The sequence below is a fragment of the Myotis davidii genome, unplaced genomic scaffold, assembly GCF_000327345.1.
Source record: "Myotis davidii unplaced genomic scaffold, ASM32734v1 scaffold575, whole genome shotgun sequence".
In the NCBI taxonomy this organism is placed as follows: domain Eukaryota; kingdom Metazoa; phylum Chordata; class Mammalia; order Chiroptera; family Vespertilionidae; genus Myotis; species Myotis davidii.
Window position 1 is genome coordinate 2,750,624 of NW_006290306.1, and position 5,993 is coordinate 2,756,616.

Consider the following 5,993-nt stretch of genomic DNA (forward strand, 5'->3'; position numbering starts at 1 on the left):
CAGGAGGGTGGCATCGAGCTACTGGCAAGCTACTGGCGTACCGATTCATGTGCAGGGCTACTAGTGGATTATAATTAGGTAATAATATTGTATGAAAGGTAAATTTTCCTACTTTGATACCGACCTCTGTGATTATGGAAGAGAAAATCCTGTACCTAGAAGATGCATGCTTAGGATTTAGGGTGAAGGGTCATATGTTGGCACCTTATTTCAAATGGTTCAGAAAAAATATATAACATGTATAATTGTGTATATATAAGCACACACACATATGTAGAAAAATAAAGCAGCTATGGCAAAATGTTAACAATGAACTAGGTGACTAAAGGGCAAATCTAAGTGAAAAGTTTTGAGAGTTCATTTTTAATGTTTTTGCAATGTTTATGTTGGTCTGAAGTTCTGTGCAAATAAACAGCTTAATTAGGAAGGTGGCTCCATGGTAACAGTAGCACCTGAGACATTTGTGGACTGCTGGCCTGACCCTACTGTCTCTAGTGCCCCACAGTGCTGGGATTTAGTCCTCTGCCCCAGTGTCTGCTCCTGTTCTTCAGGCCCCTGCTCCTGCTGCTCTGCCCCATTTCAGTCAAGAATCATCAAACACAGGCTGAGCACCAGTGTGTGCCAGGAAGGGACAGAGGAGTGGAGAGTAAGCAGACACTGTCCCCATCCGCAAGGAGCTACAGTCCAACAGGAAGGCAGAAAGTGAAAGAATCACAAAGGCTGGAAAGGAGAAGTGAGGTTCCTAAAGGAAGCATGTTCTAGGGTCAAGTCCATTTGGGGGCTCAGGGAGCTCTCCTGGGAAAGTGGTAGCTGAGCCAGAGCTACAAGATGGTGAGGGTTTGCTTGGCAAACAGAGGGTGAGGGTGTGCTATAGACAGAGGGCACTATGTATGTGCACTGGAGGGGTGTGTTGGAGATTCTGAGAAAAGACTGGCCTGGTTAGAGCAGAACAGGCACAGAGGCAGAGGAGGTGGAAGAGGAAGGCAGGCTGTCATATTTTTCTTTAAAAAGTATTTTTATTAAAAGGAGAGGAAGAGAGATAGAAACATCAATGATGAGAGTGAATCATTGATTGGCTGCCTCTTGCATGCCGCGCCCCCTCCTTTCCCCTGGGATTGAGCCAGCAACCCAGGGATGTGCTCTGATGGGGAATCAAACCCCAACCTCCTGGTTCATAGGTCGATGCTCAAACACTGAGCCACACCAGCCAGGCTCATATTTTTCTTTATTATGAGAGCCATCGGAAGGGTGTAGGCAGTAATGTCATGATTAGCTTTTCATTTTTGAAAAAGAAATCCCTCGAGGTGCAATATAGAAAACAAATGGGAAAAAGCAAAAGTGGTGGGAGAGAAGCTAGGAGGCTGCAGCAGCAGTTCCGTGAGCAGTGGTGCTTTCCTGGACCAGCTGGTGGTTGTGCTGAGAGAGAGAACTGGGTTAATATCAGAGATATGTAGGAGGTGGACGTGGCTGGACTTGGAGACTGGATTATTCTGACATCACTTTATTGAACAGTTTCCTTTTGGTTTATAGAGCTGGTTGGAAAAATATTGGTTTTTTTTTCAAAAAGCATTTTAAAATATACTCATTTGCATGGCATTGATTAATTGTCTTGCTTTTGTATGCCTGAGATGAATATTCCTTGCACAAAGATGATGGTTTATCTCATTCAATAAAATCATGCTAATTAAGAATTGGGACCTACTCATTGCACACATTCTGGAAGCTTACAATGTGGGAGATAAAAATTAATGTAGTTTTGAAACAATCTATTGCACTTATGAAACTGCACATTAAACAATAGGGTTTTATTGGAAGATATTACTTTTCATAAGGAAGAAGCCATGTATTTTTCAATCACAATTCTGACAAATAAATGCTGTTGTACTTTCCCGTGCCAGGGCTGATTTACAATTACAGTATTTGCTTCTCTTTGATTTATGACATCCTGTTAGCCATGGAATTACTTAGCAGAATCAGTTTGGCTTGATGTAAGATTTTCTCCTTGCCTAGAAAAAATTTTGGCCTGAAGAAAAGATGACATTAATTTAGGAATAGTGGAGTTATCATTGAGTTATCAAAATAAATCTGAGGACATAAATCAATTCTACTGCATGGGGAATGCTAAATCGATAAGTCCAGAAAGACTTTATTGATCCCATGGCCATCACTCAAGCCTTCTTCATTAGATTCCTCAGCCATATGTCTAATTGGAATGATAATGTAGATAACTTTGGGTAAATCTATGAACCCTGACTTTGATATGGGGTTGTTCAAGGTAATGGGAACTATTTGACCAGGCTGGTGTTCTCCTTCAGAGGCAGGAGGGTATACGTGGAACGACTTCACATCTTCCTGTCTCCCAGAGTTTCTACTGTGGGCCCATGGTGGTTGCAAAGTTTTAAGTTACTCCTTTTAAGTTTAATTAAAAAGATTGAAGCCAGGCTGGTGTGGCTCAGTGGTTGAGCATCCACCTATGAACCAGGAAGTCAGAGTTCGATTCCTGGACAGGATACATTCCTGGTCAGGGTACATTCGTGGATTGTGGGCTTGGTCCCCAGTGTGGGGCATGCAGGGGACAGCTGGTCAATGATTCTCTCTCATCATTGATGTTTCTCTCTGTTTTCCCACTCCCACACTCTTCCTGTGTTTCTCTTTTATTCTCACAACACTACCACACTCACAACACTTCTGACATCAGACATGTGTGTTTTCCACACATCCAACAATTCTCTGACACCACCTGCACCTCCTATAATTCAATTCAATTCCGACACTATCCAAAGTTATTGTGGACACCACAGGTTAAGGACTCAGTCCCACAGGACTGACCCACAGTTCAGGTGCCAATCGCAAGCAGTAGGTCTCTAGCTTACCCACAACTTCTGTCCCACATGGAGGTCCCACACCCCGCTCCCTGGATTTGATCATTTGCTAGAACAGCTCATAGAATTTACAGAAACACATTTATTAGTTTATCACATAATAAAGGATACAAATGAATAGCCAGGTGAGGAGGTACACAGGGTGAAATCTGGAAGGGGCCCAAGGGCAGGAACTTCTGTTCCCAAGGAGTTGGGGTGCGCCACCCTCCTGACGTGGATGTGTTCATCAACCTAGTAGCTCACTAAACCCTTAGCAGAATCTGTTTTCATAAAGACTTTATCACATAGGAACGAGTCATCATTATCAACTCAATCTTCAACCGTTGTCTCCTTCCTGGAGGCTGTTGTGGGGACAGGGCTGAAAATTCCAAGCTACTAGTCATGGCTTGGTATTATTTCTGGTGATCAGACCCACCCAGGAGCAGGAGCTGCCTCATTAGGACTACCCAGACAATTCCAAGGGCTTTAGGAGTTCAGTTTCAAGAACTGAGGTCAAAGACCAAATACAAAGGATGCTCCTAGTGCTCTTATCACTTAGGAAGTTATAAGGGTTTTAGGAGCTCTGTGCCAGGAATGGGGGAGGAGGGGAAGATATCAGTATATATTTTCTATTATTTTACAGTAGGCAACTCTTCAAATGCTCAGCTTCTCAAAAAGTCCAGCCCCCACAGATGTGTTTTGGATGTGCACTGGAGCTGGCCCACACCAGATTGTTTGTCATACCAGCTGGCCATCAAATTTTCAGGAATTTTGCAAGCCAGTTGTTACACACAGCTATTATTAAAAATTAAATTATAGAAATTTACAATTAAATAAATTATATTAAAAGGTAGTAAATACTCAAAACTCACCACTTTCTACTTATTTTACATTTCACAATATTCTCTAAGATCTTGAGGTGATTATATGTATTTTACCAGTATGGTGGAAACACTATAGCACGGTGTGCTACTGTGCATCTCTTCCCAACTACAACCCACGGCATCATGTTGGTAGCCTGGAATCAGACATGGTGGGAGTATTTACACCCCCAAAACCTGCAATGGCCACAAATCAGGGCTTGGTTTATTGTTTTGTTGGTTGCCTTGACTTGAGAAAGTCATAATACCTATTAAATTTAAAAAGTGTCATTTCTGTACCTGTTACATTGATTTGAGGAAGTTCTCCTAGTCTTTGCAACTGTCATCTGATTCAGCAAGGAAATCACTCATGTTGTTGATGAGCAGTTGAAGTTCTGACATGTTTTTATTATTTCATGCTCTTTTTACTTGTTAATATAAAGGAAAATATCAACCAACATTCATGTTGTAACTATACTTATTTGTCAATTACAACAATAGGCTGACTATGGACACAAGAATTCAGCAAAGATCAACAGAACATTGTGTGAGACCACTGGCTATATGGTATTTAAAAAAAAGAGTATTGCACAAATTGTTTCTATTGATAATTTTGTGTCATGCATTTTTTATATTTGGAAAATTTATATCAAACATATAAGCAGTATATCTACATATGCACACATTTCCCTTCTCCCCTACCTAGAAGTCGTTAAACATCTACCAGCACACCATTGGCATACTCCCATCCTCTTACTGGTCACATGTAAGAGTCTGGGGGATTTTCCTCTTCAATTCATAGGCGTGAAAATGCCACCTTTCCTTTTATTCTTGGTGGGGCTCAATCACAGAGAGCCCTGCCAATTATCAAAGTCAACCAGCTGAGGCAGTCCAAAGGGAAAACATGGTTTCCCTATAATCTGAGGCCTTTCCTAGGAAGAACCAGATTATTAGCAGGTAGAGGGAGCTCCTGTACGTGAACACCTTGTTCATCACAAAGGAGCATTTTAGAACTATTGCATTTACATTGATCAAAGTAACAATGACAACAAGCATTGATAAGCTTTATCAGTTACAGAGCACCCACACTTATGAGCTATTTCATACTGCTAAAGATTTTTCTGGTTTTTAGCAATTCGTGTGCATCTGGAGAAAGGAAATATTTATTACAGTTTAAGATGTTAGCTAGCTTATTCCTCTCCAGAATGTCATTGCCTCTCGGACATGGTATTAAAGGCATTTACTTGCTATTTCCTACACTCGTTATTATCCTCAATCTGCAGTGAATTCAGGGAAGGAAACAAAACTCCTTAAGGGGTTATTAACGGTTCAAGTGGAAAGAGTAATCCCACTTGCCAAAAGTAAGTAAGATGCAGTTGTCTTTGAATCGATTTCTTTTCAGGGTGTTGGTGAATAGATGTAGATGTCAACATCACCAACTCCATCTCTGTGTCTTAGATTTCATTTCATTTTGAAGTTTCATGTTGTGACCTTTGACCAACCTCACTGTTCTTAGCAAACATGTCAAAGCCTTCTAGTTGATGATTATTTGTGTTCCTTAAAATAGAATGGCATGACAACTGAGATAAATATCAAACTGGTGATAGTATTGATTATAAACAATCATCTAACACAAGACCACCAGGAGGCATGACCCCTGGTGCTACTACATTCTTTGTCCCTTTGTGTTGTCAATCATTAGTGCCTGAGTTATATTATTAAAAAAATATAGTAGCATATCTTGACTATTATAAGTAATGCTGCAGTTAGCATAGAGGTGTGTATGTCTTTTCAAATTAGTGTTTGGATTTCTTTGGATAAATACCCAGATATGCTGGGTCATATGGTGGTTCTATTTTTAATATTTTGAGAAACCTCCATACTGTTTTTCAAAGTGGCTGCACCAATTTGCAATTCAATTAACAGTGCACCCTTTCTCTACATCCTCACCAATACCTGTTGTTTATTGTTTTATTGATGATAGCCATTCTGAAAGATGTGAGGTGATATTTCATTTGTGGTTTTAATTTGCATTTCTCTGATGATTAGTGACATTGTTCATTGATAGACAATTGGATAAAAAAGGTGTGGTACACATATACAATGGACTATTACCCTGCCATTAAAAAAAATGAAATCTTACCATTTATGACAACATGGATGGTCCTCAAGGGTATTGTGCTAAGTGAAATAAGTCAGACAGAGAACGAAAAATATGATTTCACTCATATGTGGAATCTAAAAAACAAAATAAGCAAACAGACAAAACAGA